A 21,522-nucleotide genomic window follows, 5' to 3' on the forward strand; every position below is an offset into this window, starting at 1 on the left:
TTCAAGAATCACAAAGCATCGATACACCTATGGAGGAATTAGAGCAGGAAACACAAGTAGTTGTGTAAGAGCAACCTGCTCAAGTAGAACAAGACCAGCGTAGGTCAGGCAGGATACGTCACCTACCTGAGATATATGGATATCTGATCAAGGTGATGTATTACTCATGGATCAAGATGAGCCTGTGACCTACTCATGGAATCTTCGCCTTGATGAAACAGTAAAACTGTATGGATTCATCAAGAACGAAGATGAGCCTTGTGTCTACAAGAAGGTTAGTGGGAGCATGATCGTATTCCTGGTATTATATGTAGATGACATATTACTCATTGGAATCGATATCCCTACCCTGCAACAAGTAAAGTCTTGGTTGGGGAAATGCTTTTCTATGAAGGACCTGGGTGAAGCAGCCTATCAGAATCTATAGAGATAGATCGTGAAATGCTTGGCCTAAGTCAGAGTACTTAGACAAAGTGTTGAGACGCTTTAATATGAATGATTCCAATCTGGTTATGTGTTTTGCTTAAATGGTGGCACTGTGAGCTTGAAAACTTCAACGCAAGATGCAGTTGCTGATTCTACAACTGAGGTCGAGTATATTGCTGCCTTAAGTGCAGCAAAGGAAGCTGTTTGGATCAATAAACTTGGCATAGTCCCTAGCATTGTGGATCCCATTGATCTCTATTATGATAACAATGGTGTTATCGCACAAGCTAAGGAGCCTAGATCTCACCAACGATCCAAAGACATACTTAGGCGTTGTGTGAAAATATGTAAAGTACCTACACTTGACAATATAGTTGACCCACTGACAAAGCCTCTTGCGCAGCAGAAGCATGATGGCCATACTAGATCAATGGGCATACGGGGTATGCCTGATTGGCTCTAGTGCTAGTGGGAGATTGTTGGTGTAAGCCCTAGAGGCCAATACTTTTTGGTACTTGTATCGAATTATTTAAAGGCACTTTCTTTATTATGGTTGATTAATAAAGTCCCTAGAATAGATAGTCCGTTTAATGTATTAAGTGTGACTTAATCATGAGAACACATTAAACATAAGGGCACTATTCTTAAAGTATCCGTAGTCGATCTTTAGTGTGAAGTGGGATAACATTAAAGCATTAAGACTATTATGTTTGTAGACTGATGATCACATCTCATGGATCATGGATAAAGAGTTATCAAGTCTTAAACATAGGTATGAATATTAGGAGTAATATTTATACCGGATTGACCCGCTATGAGAATACTATATAGAAAGTTATGCAAAGTGTCATAAGTTATTCTCATGGTGATAATAGTGTATACCACTCTTCGACCTGAAACCACTATGGATCCTAGATGTAGAGTCGAGTGCTTTATTGCTGATCCAACGTTGTCCGTAACTGGATAACCATAAAGACAGTTGATGGGTACTCCACGAAGCATGCTGAGGGACATGAGTGTCCTAGATGGAATTTGCCAATCCCGCGTAACAGGATAAATGTCTATGGGCCCAATATTGAACTGGACAAGGGTGACACGGTCTATACCTTGTGTTCAATATAAACATAAGGGCAAAGGGGGTAATTATACACATAATTATTATCACAAGAGGTTTTGTCAGATTACATGACATTTTCGTGACTTGGGTAGCAGTGATGTGTTGCTAGATACCGCTCATTGTTTATTATGTTAAATGCGTGATTTAATATAATTGCCAACGTCGCGAAAACCTATAGGGTCACACACAAAGGACGGATTGATGAGAGATAGAATAATTAAGGAACATCGTAAGGTACGGTGTACTTAAGCAGAATACGAAATATGGTAAGGTACCAAATACTTAAGTGATTTTGGCATATTATGAGATATAGGCCAAAATGCACTTAAGTGGGCTTTTTGGCTTGAAGCCCACACAAGTGGTTCTATAAATAGAGCTCTTGTGCAGAAGCTTTGTAGGGGAATACAAAACTGAAGAGTTGGAATTTCGTATCTCTCTCTCACTCAAAGCCTTCATTCATAACAGCTAGCATTGCGATTGAAGGAATCCGTTTGTGTGGACTGAGTAGAGACGTTGTCATCGTTCAACGTTCGTGATCGCCCCGTGGATTTGTATCCAAGATTTTGGTCGTTTCAAGAGATCTGCACCAAAGGTTTGAATCGCCACAAGAGGTAACGATTCTATCACTGATCATGCCCATTCGTAAGGATCACTAAATGGAGAAATTTTTAAATTCCGCTGCGCCTTGGATGGCCATTCTCCAACACTAACTGCTTCCTTGGATATGATCTTTTTCATTCCCCTTAAGTGGAGATGACCAAGGCGTTTATGCCACAGCTTCACCTCCTGTTCCTCCTTGGCTGAGGAGCACATTGTGGAAAAGTTTGAGTGCTTAGGTTCCCACAGATAACAGTTATCTTTGGATCTGGATCCTCTCATAACTTCTTGATTATCTCCATTTGTGACAACACATAGCTCCTTAGTAAACTGAACATTGAACCCTTGATCACACAGCTGGCTTATGCTGATGAGGTTAGCAGTTAGTCCTTTTACTAACAGCATATTATTCAGTTCTGGAACTCCAGAGCAGTCCAGCTTACCCACACCTTTTATTTTTCCTTTAGCACCATCACCAAAGGTCACATAACTGGTAGTGTGAGGTTGTATATCCCCCAATATATTCTCCATACCAGTCATATGTCTTGAGCAGCCACTGTCAAAGTACCAGTCTTCTCTGGTAGATGCCCTTAGAGCTGTGTGAGCTAACCAAGCATACCCTTGTCGTTTCTTGATGGGGGTATTATGCCTATATGCCTTATGCTTAGGTCTGACATGGGGGGCTTGGTTAGGATAACCATGCAGCCTGTAGTAGAAGACTTTTATATGGCCAAACCTACCACAGTGATGACATCTCCATCGCTGAAATTTCTTCTTCTGATGATTACTCATCCTGGTTCCCTGATGTTGAGACATCGGGTGTGACCTCCGCCTGAATTTCTGAACTTTAGCCTTTGAGCGTTTGAGTTCAGCTGAGGATTTTTTCACAAAGCCTAAACCGGACATGGTTCCAGACTTCTGTCCCACCTTTAGGATCTCTTCCAAGGAATCTGTTCCTTTATTTAGCATTCTGATGGATTTCGTCATTTGATCCAGCTTGGAGGTCAGCAAGATTATCTCACCATTTAGACCATCTATGACTGTCAGATGCTTCTGTTTCTCATCCTCCAGCTCCTTGATGAGCTTCTTCTGCTTTTCTCCTTGTACACGCACTTCTACACTGGTGACACATAGCTCCTTATATGATGCAGCAAGTTCATCAAAGGTCAGCTCATCTGCACTTGAGTCATCATTAGTGGCACAAACACTAGTTAGTGCAGTGACATGTTTAGCAGATTCTCCTTTAGATTCACTCTCAGAATCTCCCTCAGACCATGTGACAGATAGCCCCTTCTTTTGCATCTTGAGGTAAGTAGGACATTCAGCTCTAATGTGTCCATAACCTTCACATCCATGACACTGGATTCCCTTGCCTTGGTTGAACTTTTCTTCAGAAGTTGATCTTTTCCTGATGTCAGACGAGATGTTCTTGACATTTGGTCTACCTTTTTGATCAATCTTCTTCACGAACTTGTTGAAATGTCTCCCAAGCATGGCTATGGCTTCTGATATGCTTTCATCACCTCCAGTATATCCTGCTTCTGACTCCTCTTCAGTATTTGATACAAAAGCTACGCTTTTGTTCTTCTTTTCAACATTCTCACACAAGCCCATTTCAAAGGTTTGGAGAGAACCAATGAGCTCATCCACCTTCATATTGCATATCTCCTGAGCCTCTTCTATTGCGGTGACCTTCATGGCAAATCTCTTAGGTAAAGACCTGAGAATCTTTCTTACAAGTTTCTCTTCAGCCATTTTCTCACCTAAGCCACCAGAGGTGTTGGCAATTTCAAGAATATTCATGTGAAAGTCATGAATAGTCTTATCCTCTTTCATCCTCAGATTTTCAAACTTGGTGGTCAGCATCTGAAGTTTAGACATCTTCACCTTGGAGGTACCTTCATGATTTATCTTGAGGGTATCCCACACTTCCTTGGCCAGCTCACAGTGGTGCACCAGTCTGAAGATGTTCTTACTTATTCCATTGAACAATGCATTCAAGGCCTTAGAATTTCCAAGGGCTAATGCCTCCTGCTCCTTGTCCCACTCTTCTTCAGGAATTTGCATACTGACTCCATCTTCACCTGTCTTCGTTGGATGTTCCCATCCTTTGTTGACAGCTCTCCAGAATTTGCTATCTAGAGACCTTAAGAAGGCTATCATACGAGGCTTCCAGTCATCATAGTTAGAACCATCCAGCATGGATGGTCTATTTGAGTGTCCTACATCCTTGTCCATGGTACTAGAAAGTAACTTCCCTAGATCTCACCCAGAAATTAACAGGCAGGGTGCTGCTCTGATGTCAATTGAAATTCTAGTTATCAGACTTTCGATGTCACACGGGTTGTTATGACATCCAATTCTGCGCAGACAAAAATTATGCAGAACTTAAAAGGTAAGTGCAGTAAATAACACAAGTAATTGTTTACCCAGTTCGGTCCAACATGACCTACGTCTGGGGGCTACCAAGCCAGGGAGGAAATCCACTATTAGTAGTATTAATTCAGACCTTAAACCAACTGTTTAACCATATCACTTAATACCTACCCAATGCAATTTCAATCTTACACTAAGATCAGAGTTCCTACTCACTCCCCCTCAATCACCTCAGTGATTACAACCTTTAATTAAGATTAAAGACAATTGTGAAGTCACACTTCAAACAACTCTTGATTGAGCTTAACAGCTTTAATCAAGATACACAGCACTCACGCTTAAAAGCTTAGAGTGACACAACACTTACAACTCAATGAACACCCTATACCAATGCAATTATCTCAGTGATAATAGCTTGGCTCACAAGATACACCTAATACAAGACACACAAAAATACAGCAGTGAAGTATGATGGACACACAAAATCTTCACGCCTAAAATCCCCGAGTTCTGAAAGAAGGATTGCCATCCTTTTATATTGCAGCACTTGGGCCTTGTACTTGTATTTCCTGAATTTAAGGTCAATCGAGTTAACCTAAATTCCACAACTAGGTTACTAACAAATAGGTTATTTGTTAGGTTCATTTATTGTAGCTTAGTTGTTGGGTTCCTGGATTTTAGCTCAGTTGTTGACTTCCTGAAGAATAGCCTGAGAAAAATGTTGAAACAGAAAAACTAAGCAACCTACAATTTAGCATATGTTGCCTGGAGTGAATGTCACAACAATTAGTTTGACATCCAAAGCATATACCATATGCTAAGTCTGTTATCTTCCTGAAAACAGACTGTACAAAATTTGTTGTATTGTACAGGACCAATCTGTCCATACTTCAGTAACAGCGTACATTCATAAATGTCAAAGCATCCAATTTGACATTTATACAATGAGCCTTACGTCAGGTCTGTTATCCTCTTGATAAGCAGACTGAGAAATATACTGAACTGTAGCAGACAACTAACCTGCCTATTATTCAGTATATGCTGTCAATGATTAATGTCATAACTTCCAGTTTGACATTCAGACAGTAGGCTTTGTGTCAGGTCTGTTATCCCCTTGATAAACAGACTGGAAACAAATACTGAGTTATTAAAGAACACCAGTTGTTCTACTCCTCAGTAACTGCTGACAGGGATGAATGTCATAACATATAGTTTGACATTCAGTAGATCCTGTATTAGCTAAACCTGCAGCATACAACTCAAGTATTGAAGGTGAGAAAAACAAGAAAGGGGGGGTTTGAATTGTTTGGAAAAAAAAATGCTTTTCAAAATGAAAATCACACAAGGATTTTATACTGGTTCGCTTATAACACAAAGCTACTCCAGTCCACCCGGCCAAGGTGATTTCGCCTTCAACAAGGACTTAATCCACTAATCTTGAAAGATTACAAAACAACGCCTAAGAGAAAAATCTCTTAGTCCTCTCAAGTTTACAGACTACACTAAGTCACTTGAGGAAATCAACAAATAATAAATGAAAGATTTATGTAATCTAGAGTGCTTCTAAGAAAGCAAGTATTACAATATTAAGAACAAGAGTTTTTCACGTTATAAGCAAAAGCTTCGTGAAGATTTAGAGAGCAAGAAGGTTTTCTTGTGTTGATGTTTCAGTATAATTTTTCCTTGTATATGTGTGTTGCTGAAAGTTGATTTGCAATCCTTTATATAGATCAAATGAGGTAGTAGTTGAAACTGGTGGATATTGAGATGAAGTTACGCCATCACATAATTAGCTAATGCAGGATGACTTTTTCTTCTTGAAATGACTACTTACCACAAGTAGTATTTTCTTTATTGAGATTGGAGATTAACGTCTCTTTCTCAATTAGGAAATCCATTTGCAAATCTTTTCTTGACTTAAACGTTACTCTTTCATGATTAGCAATTCCATGCTCAGAGTATTTGTGTATCTGGAGAATCTTGAAATCTTGCTTCTGATGTTTTGATGTTTTGCTCAGAGTTAGAACTTCTTGACATTGTTTCCACTTCAGATGCTTCTGATCATTTGATATTTTGTATCTGATCTTGTTTTGTATCTGATGACATCATCAGATTTCTTCCTTCTTTCTTTAGAATCCTGCACACTTAGAAACTTTTCGTTAGGGTGCCATTTTTGGTTTCATCCTTTGTTATCATCAAAATCAAGGAATCTGTTGTAGAACAATTTTTGTTCTTACAATCTCCCCCTTTTTGATGATGACAAAACAACCTTAATTAGCAGATGAAACATGAATAATATTAGATCAGATAGACAGAAGCTCCCCCTGAGATAATGCTAGGGAGTTCAGAAGTTCTTACCAGAGTTTCTTAAGTACAGAGGTTTCTGAAACTTTCTGCAATTTCTTAAGTCCAGGTTAGATAAATTTTATTTTTAAGAAAAAAATAAAATATGTTGCAGAATGCTTAAGGTATTAGACAATGTTTTCATCAGAGCTAATAATTACTTCTCCCCCTTTTTGTCAGAATCAAAAAGACATAGTAGAAAATAAGTAAAGAGAAAAAAAAATGAAGAGAAAAACTGGAATTCATAGATAGAAGCACAAAGGCAACAAGAAAAACATCAGAGTCAGAGAGATAGCAAAAAGCAAAGACAACAGGCAAGCCAAAAAAAAAATAAATCCTAAGTGCCTAAGGGTTCGGAGGCGGAGGCATTCTCTGAAGCAACATTGCAAGCATGCTCTGGATGTTTTCGTTGACAGAATCTTGCTTGTCCATTCTGGCCCGGAGTTCATTCTGATCTTGCTTGAGTTCTTTCAGAGTCTGAAGAACCGTAGGAATCACAGAAGATGACTCCCCCAGAGTCAGAGTTTGCTGAGCTTCAGCTTCAGCAGCAGCTTGAGCTTCTGCATCCGCCAGAGCCTTTGCTTCAGCTTCCTTTTGCCTTAGGATTTCAGCTTCCTTAGCAAGTCTTTCTTCTTCTAGCCTTTTTGCTTCTTCTTCAGCTTCCTTGGCCAGTCTCTCTTCCTCCAGCCTTTTGGCTTCATCCTCTCTGGCAAGTCTCTCCTGGAGTCTTGCCTCAGCATCTCTGATGTAGTCATTTCTGACTTGTTCAGAGATACTCTTCAGCCTAAAAGACTCAGATGTCATCCAGCCAATGACTCTGTTCCAGTGTGTCCTTACAGATTTAGGATCATCACTGATTTCAGAGTTAGTGACCAGAGAATCGACCTTTTGAACTGAAGCCTCTACAATCATCATGATGGCTTCCTTAAGGGTAGGTTTAGAAAGTTCAGGTTCAGGTTCTGGTTCAGAGGTATGAGGTGGAGGGCTGAGATTTAAGGTTTGAGGTTCAGATTCTGACTCAGGTTGGGGTTCAGATTCTGCTTCTGGTGAAGGTTCAGATGTTTGGGGTGAAGCGTAAAGCGGGTTTAAATCTAAAGGTTCAGATTCTGGTTCTGGTTCAGCGGAGATGTTTGGTGGGTTGATATCAGAAGTGGGATGGTCAGAGGGTTGGTTTTCAGAAGGTATGGTGGTTGTTTGTTGTGGTGGAGGTGAAGTTGCTTCAGATTGTGTTTGTGTTTGTTGTGAAGCAAGTCTATGTGCATAAATTGTGGCTATGGTTGGGGAATCAGGATCAGAAAATTCTGGGTCAGATGAGAGGGAAACATATGGGGGTGATTCTGGTGCTGAGGATGATGAAGATGAAGTGCTTTGGTGGGTTTGTTTAGGTTCAGAGGGAGGTATGAATGTACGGGCTATATTTAGAACTGGTGTAGGTTGGGAGGTTCTGGTGATTGAGGGTGAAATATCAGAGGTGGTATAAATAGGTTGTGAAGAGAGAGGGTTAGAGGAAGCCATTAGAGGATTAGAGGTAACAGGAGGAACAGACTTACCAGTAGAGATAGTCAGAGGCGCTGAAGATTTGCTTCCAGAAGTTTCTCCGAGTCTGGCCTTCTTTGCCTGAGATGCTACCTTCTTTTCAGAAAGACCTCTCTTGTATCTGACGAAGTCTTCTTCAGAGTCCAGACAGTCGTCGAGGCTGAAATCAGAGACGTCAACACCTTCTTCCAGCAGACGATGAAGATAGATAGCTACAGCGTCTCTGGGTTCATTCTTGAAGAATCTGGCAAGGCCATGAGGCATCTTCCTCTGATCTTTCAAGCTATCCCAGGATGTTTCCAGAGTTGGCCTGACTTGAATTTTCTTGATAATCCCCATACTCTTGAGGTTTCTGGCATTCAGAGGATTCCCAACATCTATTGCCAGATCATCCATCAGCTTGGTCTTTTCCAGCTCGTCTACCAGTCCATGCTCAATGAAGACGTCAGATAGCAATCTTCCCAGAGGAATGTAGGATCTGGGCTTCATGTTGTTTCTGGTTTCTCTGACTGAATCTCTCAGATATCTGAAGAGGAGAGCAGGGAGACAGATCTTTATACCCTTCTGAATGCAGTACAGAATGCATTTCTGGTCTGCATTGATGTAATCAGAAGAGTTAGAGGCTGGACGATGGTGAATTGTTCCCAGAATAATCTTCAGCCACACTCTGAGGTTCTGGTGTAGCTCTTTGTTTTTAGAAGGGTTTCCTTCAACGTTGGGCTTGAAGATTGTTGGGTTGATGACTTCAGTGATGCGCTTTGACCTAGGAGGAATGTTGTAAATCCTTTTTCCTCCACTTTGCTCCATATTCAACAAGGAAGCAATAGACGCTTCAGTAATAACAATCTTCACTCCCAGAACATATGAGACGATGAAGTTGTCATCTGCATCAGCATGTCTCCAGAACTCCTTGACAAGAAGTGGGTAAATAGGACCATAAAGTCTTTGGAAATAGTTTTCCCACCCTTGTTGACGAAGTTCTCCAGTTAGATCAACGCCATTTCTTCTTAGATTGTCGAAATCAACCAACGATTCACACGGTACGTCCAAACCTTCAAAAGGAGTTGAAAGGTTGATATGGCGTTCACGGTCAAGAACGTGGGGTTCTTTGTAGACAGGGGTGATGGTGACGCCTGTAACGGTTGGAGTTTGAGTGTTTGAGGTTTGGGGATTAGAACTTGATTCCATCTGTTGAGAGAAGTTAAAAACTTCTTGTTGTTGAGCATCCATGAAGAAGAAGAAGATGAAGATTGATGAAGAACTTGCAGAGAATGCTTCGAAAGAGGGTTTAGGGTTTTAGAGTGAGTGAGAGTGATAAGTGTGAAAAGTGAGAGAAAGTGTTTATATACTCTAAGTAAAACACATGCAAAACGACACACATTCCAGCATTAGCACAAAAATCAAAATAGCACGTTTAGGGGGAAAAATGATTACAGCTAATAAATGAATGTCTAATCCCAACAGTACGCACACTGCTCTAGGAGATTTCAAACGTTCTGACCTTTGATTTCTTTTGACAGCTGTCTAGAAGTTCTAGGGTTAGACGCTTGGTACTCCACGTGTTGATGTATCTGATCTTCAGGAATACCAAAGGATTGGTTTCTGAAGATTTTTAACTCAGATATCTTCTTAACTTGGTAGAAGTATCAGAGTCAGAGGCAGAAGTACATTTGTTTACATCAGAGTCACATTTTACATTTTCAGAGCCATACTTCATTCAGGACAATTTTTAATGTTTAGATGTTCTAAGATAAAAAGAAATCTATCTTCAGCTAGAGGCTTAGTAAAGATATCTGCCCATTGATGTTCTGTATCAATGAACTTCAATGTTACTATCCCTTTCTGAACATAGTCTCTGATAAAATGATGTTTTATTTCTATGTGTTTGGCTCTGGAATGTAGAATGGGATTCTTACTTAAACAAATAGCAGCAGTATTATCACAAAAGATAGGAATGTTACTCTCAAAGATTTGTAGATCTTCTAGCTGATGCTTCATCCAGAGCATCTGAGTTGTGCACAGTGATGCTGAGATGTATTCTGCTTCTGCAGTTGATAGAGCAATAGTTGACTGTCTTTTGCTAGCCCAGGAGATTAGATTGTTTCCCAGAAGCTGGCAATTCCCAGATGTGCTTTTTCGTTCTATTCTATCTCCTGCATAATCTGCATCACAATAACCCGAGAGTCTATACTCTGATGTTTTCTCATACATCAGGCCCAGGTTAGGAGTTCCTTTCAGATACTTAAGAATTCTCTTAACTGCTGTTAAATGAGATTCTCTAGGATCTGATTGGAATCTGGCACAAAGACAGACACTAAAGAGAATATCAGGACGAGTAGCAGTCAGATAGAGAAGAGAGCCTATCATACCTCGATAGAGCTTCTGACAAACCTTGTTGCTTACCTCTTCCTTTTCCAGAATGCACGTTGGGTGCATGGGAGTTTTTGCAGAGTTGCATTCAGTCATATCAAACTTCTTCAGAACGTCTTTAATATATTTACTTTGATGGACGTACGTGACTTTTGGAGTTTGATTAATTTGAATTCCCAAAAAAGAACTTTAGTTCTTGCATTAAACTCATCTCAAATTCTGCCTGCATTAACTTAGAAAATTCTTGGCAAACAGAGATATTAGCAGAACCAAAAATAATATCATCAACATAAATCTGGCATATCATGAGATCATTATTAAGGTTTTTACAGAAGAGTGTAGAATCAACTTTCCCTCTGATAAAATTTTGTTCCAGAAGGAAATTGCTTAATCGTTCATACCAAGCTCTGGGAGCTTGTTTGAGTCCATATAAGGATTTCTTAAGTTTAAAAACATGTTCTGGAAAATTTGAATTTTCAAAACCTGGAGGTTGATTGACATACACTTCTTCTGAAATATAACCATTAAGGAATGCACTCTTGACATCCATTTGATATAATTTAATAGAATGATTAATAGCAAAAGATACAAGAAGACGAATAGATTCTAACCTCGCGACTGGAGCAAAAGTTTCATTATAATCAATACCTTCTTGTTGACTATAACCTTGAGCTACCAGTCGTGCTTTGTTTCTGACAACTTCTCCTTTCTCGTTCAGCTTGTTTCTGAAAACCCATCTGGTTCCAATGACATGAGTGCCTCTGGGTTTAGGAACTAGATCCCAGACATCATTCTTTGAGAATTGATCCAATTCTTCTTGCATAGCTGTCACCCAGTCGTTATCCTGAAGTGCTTCATCACAAGACGTAGGCTCAATCAGAGACACTAGTCCCAGAGGAATATCTTCAGAAGTTCTGAAGGTAGATCTGGTTCTGACAGGTTCGTCCTTGTTTCCCAGAATCAAATCTTCAGATATATTGATACGACTTTTGACTTTCTTTGGGATTTCTGGAGATTTTATTTCTTCAGAGTTCTGAGCGACAGTTGCTTCTGGAGTTTTATCAGACTCTACAAGAGTGATTTCCAAATCTGCAAACTTTTCAACTAGCTTTGACTTTTCAGGGTCAAGCTTATCATCAAATCTGACATGAATTGATTCTTCCACAATTTTGGTTTCTGTGTTGTATACTCTGTAGCCTTTAGAGCGTTCTGAGTATCCTAACATAATACCTTTCTGTGCTTTGGAATCAAACTTGTTCAGATGTTCTTTAGTATTTAATATAAAACAAGAACATCCAAAAGGATGAAAATATGAAATGTTTGGTTTTCTTCCTTTACACAGTTCATAGGGAGTCTTTTCTAGAATAGGTCTTATAGAGATTCTATTCTGAATGTAACACGCTGTATTTACAGCTTCTGCCCAAAAGTGCTTTGCTACATTAGTTTCATTGATCATGGTTCTGGCCATCTCTTGGAGTGTCCTATTCTTCCTCTCTACAACTCCATTTTGTTGTGGAGTTCTAGGGCAGGAGAAATCATGGGATATTCCATTAGAATCAAATAATTCTTCAAAATCTTTATTTTCAAATTCTCCACCATGATCACTTCTGACTCTAATAATTTTAGAGTCAAATTCTTTTTGCACTTTGGAACAGAAACTGGTGAATACAGAGTGAGACTCACTCTTGTGCTTTAGGAATTTTACCCATGTCCAGCGACTGTAATCATCAACAATGACTAGTCCATACTTCTTTCCATTAACTGATGCTGTTTTCACAGGACCAAATAAGTCAATGTGAAGAAGTTCCAGAGGCTTAGAGGTAGAAACAACATTTTTCTTTTTAAAGGATGTTTTTGAAAATTTTCCTTTCTGACAAGCTTCACATAGAGCATCTGAAGAAAACTTCAGTTTAGGTAGGCCTCTGACTAACTCGAGTTTAGTTAGCTGAGAAAGTTTCCTCATGCTAATGTGGCCCAAGCGTCTATGTCATACCCATTGCTCTTCGTGAACTGACATTAGACATTTAACATTTTGATCTTTTAAATCAGAAAGATTTATTTTGTAAATGTTGTTTTTCCTCTTGCCTGTGAAAAGGACAGAGCCATCGTTCTGATTAATGGCTTTACATGTTTTTTGATTGAAGATTACACCATAACCGTTATCACTTAATTGACTTATGGATAACAAGTTATGCATTAATCCTTCTACATAAAGAACATCAGATATAGAGGGAAGAGTACCATTACCAATAGTTCCGGAGCCTCTGATCCTTCCTTTCTGATCTCCTCCGAAGCCTACAAATCCAGCGTCTTTAAGTTCCAGACTTTGGAACATAGACTTTCTTCCCGTCATGTGTCGCGAGCATCCAGAGTCCAGGTACCATGACTGGTGTCTGAACTTTGCTGCATAGGATATCTGCAACATAGATAATCTTATCTTTCGGTACCCAGAATCTCTTGGGTCCTTTTAGATTAGTTTTCCCAGAGTTTCTTATAACTTTGGGTCTTCTAGCATTTTTAAATTTGTGATCTTGTGTGTGTGTGTAGTGATATGAAAAAGGAGATTTAATTTGATCACTTGTAGAAGTTTTATCTTCCTTAGGATCATACCCAATTCCCCTTTTATTGTTCTGACTTACTCCATAAATCATGGATGCCATAATACTCCTATCTATCCCATTCTTCAGAAATTCTTGAAAGGCTTCTTCATATTTATAAATAATTTTATTTGAAGTTTGTGGTGCTTGAGATAACATTTCTTCTAATTCTGAGTTTTTTGTTTTTGCTTCATCTCTTTCTAACATTAAGGATTTGATTGTATCTTCTTGTGATAGAATTGTTATCTCAAGTTCACTACACTCTTCAAATTTTGCTTTAAGACAGCCTTTAATATTTTTAAACTTTTGTTTTAATTTCTGATAAGAGGTAAGAGTTTCTGACAAACATGATTCTAAGTCAGATCGAGAAAGTTCAGAAAATACCTCTTCAGATTCTTCATCTGAGCTGCTGGATGTGGTAGCCATAAGTGCTACGTTGGCCTGTTCATCAGAGTCAGATTCTGATGATCCAGATTCACTATCATCCCAGGTAGCCAACAGTCCTTTCTTTGTTCTGAAGGTGTTTTTCTTGAAGCTTTCTTTTCTAGGGTTGTCTTTCTTTAGCTTAGGGCATTCATTCCTGTAATGACCTGTTTCTTTACATTCATAACAGGTAATATCTTTGTTAGCTTTACCTTTTGAAGTTGACTCTGATCGATCCCCTCTGGGTCTTGGTCTTCTGAAGTTGTTGTTCCTCTTTTTCCAGAGTTGCTTAACTCTTCTGGTTAGTAGGGACAACTCTTCTTCATCATCAGAGTCTTCAGGTTCAGAGTCGTCAGTATCTTCAGTTTCTGCCTGGAGAGCTTTGGTTCTGTCAGGTTTCCGTCTTTCAGATCTGGACTTTAGCGCTACGGACTTGTTCCTTTTCTGAGGTTCATCCTCCTCTAGTTCTATCTCATGACTTCTGAGAGAACTAACAAGTTCTTCAAGGCTGATATTGTTCAGATCCTTTGACAGCTTCAGAGCAGTAACCATAGGTCTCCATTTCTTTGGCAGACTTCTGACTATCTTCTTAACATGATCTGCAGTTGTGTATCCTTTGTCTAGCACTTTAAGACCTGCAATAAGAGTTTGAAATCTGGAAAACATAGCCTCTATAGCTTCATCATCTTCCATTTTGAAGGCTTCATATTTCTGGATAAGCGCCAGAGCCTTCGTCTCCTTGACTTGGGAGTTTCCTTCATGGGTCATCTTCAGAGAGTCAAGTATATCTTTGGTTGTCTCTCTGTTGGTGATCTTTTCATATTCGTTGTATGATATAGCATTTAGAAGTATTGTTCTGGCCTTGTGATGATTTTTGAAGATACGTTTCTGATCTTCTGACATCTTGTTTCTGGGAACTTCAGCTCCATTTTCCAAGACTGGAGGTGTATATCCATCTGTGACAATGTCCCAGAGGTCAGCATCATAACCCAGAAAGAAACTTTCGATTCTATCTTTCCAGTAATCAAATTTCTCTCCATCAAAAACAGGAGGCTTAGCATTGTAAGAATCTCTTTCATTTGAGTGGGCCATTGTTTTTCTCGTACTGGATCTCTCTACACGGTTAAGTGTTTGATTGGAAAATCAATAACAGAGCCGGAGCTCTGATACCAATTGAAGGTGAGAAAAACAAGAAAGGGGGGGTTTGAATTGTTTGGAAAAAAAAAACGCTTTTCAAAATGAAAATCACACAAGGATTTTATACTGGTTCGCTTATAACACAAAGCTACTCCAGTCCACCCGGCCAAGGTGATTTCGCCTTCAACAAGGACTTAATCCACTAATCTTGAAAGATTACAAAACAACGCCTAAGAGAAAAATCTCTTAGTCCTCTCAAGTTTACAGACTACACTAAGTCACTTGAGGAAATCAACAAATAATAAATGAAAGATTTATGTAATCTAGAGTGCTTCTAAGAAAGCAAGTATTACAATATTAAGAACAAGAGTTTTTCACGTTATAAGCAAAAGCTTCGTGAAGATTTAGAGAGCAAGAAGGTTTTCTTGTGTTGATGTTTCAGTATATTTTTCCTTGTATATGTGTGTTGCTGAAAGTTGATTTGCAATCCTTTATATAGATCAAATGAGGTAGTAGTTGAAACTGGTGGATATTGAGATGAAGTTACGCCATCACATAATTAGCTAATGCAGGATGACTTTTTCTTCTTGAAATGACTACTTACCACAAGTAGTATTTTCTTTATTGAGATTGGAGATTAACGTCTCTTTCTCAATTAGGAAATCCATTTGCAAATCTTTTCTTGACTTAAACGTTACTCTTTCATGATTAGCAATTCCATGCTCAGAGTATTTGTGTATCTGGAGAATCTTGAAATCTTGCTTCTGATGTTTTGATGTTTTGCTCAGAGTTAGAACTTCTTGACATTGTTTCCACTTCAGATGCTTCTGATCATTTGATATTTTGTATCTGATCTTGTTTTGTATCTGATGACATCATCAGATTTCTTCCTTCTTTCTTTAGAATCCTGCACACTTAGAAACTTTTCGTTAGGGTGCCATTTTTGGTTTCATCCTTTGTTATCATCAAAATCAAGGAATCTGTTGTAGAACAATTTTTGTTCTTACAAGTATGTCATGACATCAGTCAAGACATCAGAGTACAGTTAGATGTTCTAACATACAATGCAGTCAGCATGTCATGACATCAGTCAAGACATTAGAATCCAGCTAGTGTTTTACCATACAATGCAGCCAATCAAACATCTACAGAAAACTTGATAGCAAGTCAAGCCAGATGATCCTAATAGGATGTCACTCAACTGGTGGATACATCGACCGAGTGAATAAGCAAGTTGTGATCATCATGGATATGATCATAAATGAGCTTAAGGAATGAGACTGGAATAAAAACATCAAGAAGGATTCAATGAGAATTCTATGTGATCAACCAGTTAATGAAGCTGACATAGGAGTTTGATAAGAGGAAGTCAGAGGTCAAATAGACATAAGTAGAACTCAAAGAGCAAGAAACATGCATGCAAGGTTACAGGTATGTGTGATTACATCAGATGATGTGGTCGATGATGAAGGCAAACTTGTTCACTATGCTTTCTATGCAGATAATGAGCATTTAATTTAACAGAGGCATTGAAAGACTTGAATTGGATGCAAGCCATGATGGAGGAACTGAAGTCCGTAGAAGTAAACAAAATCTATTCACTACTCGAACTCCCACAAGGCAATAAGGAAATTGATGTGAAGTGGGTTTACAAAGTAAAGTTGAATCCAAAAGGAGAAGTAACCTGACACAAAGCAAGACATGTAGCCAAAGGATTTCTTCAGAGAGAAGGAATCGAATTTGATGAAGTTTTTGTATCAGTTTCTAGGATCGAAACAATCAAGTTGGTTGTCAGTCTAGCAAACATAAATAACTTGTATATGTGTCAGATGGATGTGAAATTTCATTCCTAATGGCCCCTTAGACGAAGAAGTTTATGTTACTCAACCGATCAGGCTTATGAAACAAGGCCAAGAAAGCAAGGTATGCAGGCTGCATAAAGCCCTGTATGAACTCAAGAAAGCTCCAAGAGTTTGGAATAAGAAGATAGATGGATTTCTAAGAGATGAAGAATTTGTAAAGTTCACAAATGAGCATGGAGTATATGTCAAAAGAAGTATGAGTGAAATTTTTATACTATGTTTTTATGTATATGACCTGTTGATAACAGGTAGTTGCAAGAAGGAGATCGAAGACTTTAAAGGTGATCTAAGCAAGGAGTTCAAAATGCCTGGCCTGGGAAACATTTATCACTTCCTTGGTATAGAATTCTATAAGAGTAGAGGAAGCCTAATGATGCATCAAAGAAGATATACAAGTGAAATACTTAAAAGATTTGAGATGGAGGATTGCAATGCAACTGACACGTGTTGAACCAATACTGAAATTGATGAAGGGCTCAGATGAAGACGATATAAATACAACTTAGTACATAAGACTTATTGGATCACTAAGATACATTTATCATACAAGGGCCGATCTAGCATACAGTATAGGTATGGTAAGTAGATTCATACAGAAGCCAAAGGTATAACACCTAGTATCCACAAAAAGGGTACTAAGGTATCTCAGAGGAACTCTCGACTATGGTATATTTTTTCCTGGAGGAGGTGAAGGAAAATAATGAAAACTAGTGGGTTACATTGACTCAAGTTGGTGTGGTGATGTTGAGGATAGAAAATCCACAACAGGTTATGTGTTTATGCTAGGTGGTACCAGTTGCTTGGAGTTCAAGAAAGGAACCCATAGTGTCGCTTTCATCATGTGAGACTGAGTACATAGTTATCTCTCTCTATGCATCTCAAGTAACATGGATGGTGAATTTGTTTGAAGAAATTACAAGGAAGAATCATGGAGCAATGACCATGAAGATCGACAACATGTTTGCATTAATCTGGAGAAGAATCTGATAGCACATGAAAAAAGCAAACACGTTGAGATGAGGTTCCATTATCTTCTAGAGCAAGTAGCAAATGGAAAGATAAACTTAGAACACTGCGTAACTAAGAATCCGAATGTAGACATCATGACAAAGGTTGTGCAAGTCAAAAAAATTAAAAGATTAAGAACAATGATGAATGTAGACAACTTAGAAACAATGAATTAGGCGGTGTGCTAAATATGTAATTCTTTGTGCTAACCATAATTATAAGTTTGACACGAGTCGAAGTAGTGTGTGTTTGACATAATCAAAGTAGTGTGTGTTTGAAAGAGTCGAACATAGTCTGTATTAATTGTATTCAATAAAAAGTCAAATACAACTTGTTGAAGTTTATGTTAGTTGGTTACTTTTAGAATTACTTGCTTGCCAAGTAATATCATTATAGATATTGAGGTACCTTACTATTGTAATATGTCGAATAAAATAAATTTTGCAAGAATAAATGCAGAGAGAAACTCTGTAAAATTTAATCCACCTTCTTCCCTACTCTCCCAAAACCCTAATTTCTCTTTTCTTCCCAATTTACTTTCACATATTTCATTTCTTCTCAAATCATTGTGCATGGGAATCATCTTGAAACCAAGGACTAGTTGAATCATTCAAGTGAAGAGTGGGGAATCAGAGGAGAAATCTATCAGAAAGATTGATTCTCAATCAACCAAAGATTGATTCAAATTATCTCCAAGATTGGGGTTAATTCCGACAAGAACCTCCAGGTGAAAACTTGGATATTGCTTGGAATGTTGGCTTTCCAAGTTGTCTTTAGTGATAAAGAGAGATTCAAGTCCAGCTGAGAACCAACATAGGACAGGGAATATAGCCTAGAGATTCAAGTCTAATTGAGATTCACAGAAAAATCGTCTGGGTCGCGCCACCAAACAAACATGTCTAAAGAATTTTGTGCTAACGAGATGCTGCACATAGTGGTTTGCAATCTTTCCCATTCCACTAAAGTTGATTGGTGAAGATATTACAGGTTGATTTCCATATTCTAGTACCAACTACCATTAATCCACCATCCTGGATTTGGATTTCAAGGAAACCTTAGCTCCCTAGTGATCATAAACATCAAGAGTCTTTAAATTTATGATGTTTAATGCAAATGGTAAAATGAATGTGTTATGATACTAATGCATATGCAAATGAATCATAAACAAAAAGTCAAATGAAAATGAAAAAGGAAGGGCAAATTTTGGGGTATGACACAAAGTATATTAGTTATATTGTCTACTAAACAATTTGTTTAAGGTAGAAGAAATCTCTCGCCTGCTTACTTAAGCAAGAAAGTCTTGAACCAGAGGGTTTAAGCAGGAAGTATTATTCTAGGTAGATTGAGCAAGAAAGTCTTGAACTAGTGGATTTAAGCAGGAAGTCTTAAGCAGTGGCTTAAGCAAGGAAGTCTCATTTGGGGTTGTTTGAGCAGGAAGTCTTGAGCAGTGGCTTAAGCATTTGTAATCAGTTTGATTATAGTGAAAAGATCTTTTTGAGGCAAGGGGATTGGACTACTCTCAATTGAGGAGAGGAACCAGGAAAATCTTTGTATGTTGTTTGCATTTACTTTTGAACTTTATATTTCCGCTGTTGTGTTTACTATATATCAGAGTCTGAACATTATTCAGAATCTAAACATGTTGATTCATAAGTAAAATCAATTTTTAGCATACATAATTCAATCCCCCATTTTCTTGTGTATTTTTCTCACCATCACCCTTTACTTTTCATGCGTCATTTCCTTTTCGATCTCTTGTCCTTCTCGTTGAAACGAGCTTGAAAAGTGATTTTCGCCTTTGCCTTGTCATTACTTCTCTCTTCCATATTTTGCTCATGAACCTCAAGAGAGCTTTGCAGCACATCTTTGCTTATCGTCGCAAGGTCTTTCAATTCATCAATCGCTACAACCATGTTGTCAAATTTTAGCGTTAAACAACGCAAGATTTTCGCGATAACATACTGCTCCATGACTGTTTCTCCAAATGTCTTGACTTGATTCACTAATCGAGTGATTCTTGTTGTGAAATCATTGATTGTCTCATTTTCTTCCATTTGAATTGATTCAAGTTGTTGCTTGTGAGTTTGTAACCTCACCACCTTCGCCTTGTCAGCCCCTGTGTATGTCTTCTATAAGATTTCTCACGCTTGTTTTGACGATTCGCAATCACCAATTTTCTCAAAGTTGTCACTAATCACACATTGATGGATCAAAACAATGCCTTGAAATATTTCTTCTTCTCTTCCTTATGTGTTGCCCACTATGCATATGTTGCACCTTCAACAAGAGGATTCACTCATCTTGGTAGCCAAACAACACTTTCATTTGTTTACACCATTTGTCGTAATTCTTCGCATCAAGGATGGATTCTTTCATTGAAGACAGAATTCATGTTGCACACTAGGTATTTATGGATCAGAACTATGTTCTTGATGCCAAATGTTAGAACTTGGAACCACAAGATTGGTGAATTAATAGAGAAATCAGAATGTGGAGAGGAGAGAGGAATTGAGAGAGATTGATAATTGAACGTGAGAATATTTTCATTAGCTATTGATAAGGACGCCTCTAAAGCATATATATATATATATATATTATATATAATATATAATATATATAATAATATATATAATATATATATATATATATATAATATATATATTATATATATATATATATATAATATATATATATATATAATTATATATATATATATATATTATATATATTATTATATATATATATATATATTATATATATATATATATATATATATATATATATATAAAACCAGGCACAGCATTTGAGTTATCAAAAAAATATTCTTAACACACCTCGACGTTTTTTAGACAAAAAATTGATGAGGGGTACCAAAACTTTTTCAAAATGAAATAGGAATACTGATTTCGTGAAACCTAGATAATAGATGGACCAAAAGTGTAATTTAGCCTAAATAATAATATTTATATTCTTAAATAAAATGCAAAAAAAAAATGGAGGAGGGGTGCACGCCAATCTTATTGGCAGGTGTACTAAGTGCTTTTTTTTAACGGAGGAAAAGGTGTAGTAGAATTGAAAGAAAGAAAAAAAATGAATGAGAGTTGGATCAGTTGGACCAATTGTTACTACATCTATAAAATTAAAGTGAGTGAAGTATATTTTCGAAAATATGCAATTGTTTCGATTACAAGTACACTACAGAGTTTCACATTTCAATAGTGCAATCCGGTTTATAAGACTACCTGAACCAATATATGAATCATACTCAACATTTAAAAAAAACGGCAGGCCAGCATAAAAACATCCTATGATAGGAGTTACTATAAAAGAAGGAGAAAAAACATCACAAAAATCATGGAGAGAGATCATCCACAGTAGCAAGGCTGGGTTTCCATCTCAAATCCCTATACAATCTTGGAAATGGTGCCACAAAAGGTTTCTTCCCTTTTACTATTCCTTTTCTTCTTGAACATTTTGCTGACTTATCCTTCCAAACATAAAACTCCTTTGCACTAAAACAAGATTCATCTGCATCTTCTCCACCTTGAAACATACTCCCCTTTGCGTTCACTTTCTCTTCACCTACCCAATTTGTCTCCTTAACCTGATCACACTTCTCATCGATTCTGCATTCATTAGGAGGTAGTATATTTACTGCATTTGGTGTACTGAGTTTGATATTCTCTTTGGTTTTATCTTGGTGAAGATGTTTCCGCTTCACCTTGTTCTT

This window comes from Lathyrus oleraceus, chromosome 2, assembly GCF_024323335.1.
Source record: "Lathyrus oleraceus cultivar Zhongwan6 chromosome 2, CAAS_Psat_ZW6_1.0, whole genome shotgun sequence".
NCBI lineage: Eukaryota > Viridiplantae > Streptophyta > Magnoliopsida > Fabales > Fabaceae > Lathyrus > Lathyrus oleraceus.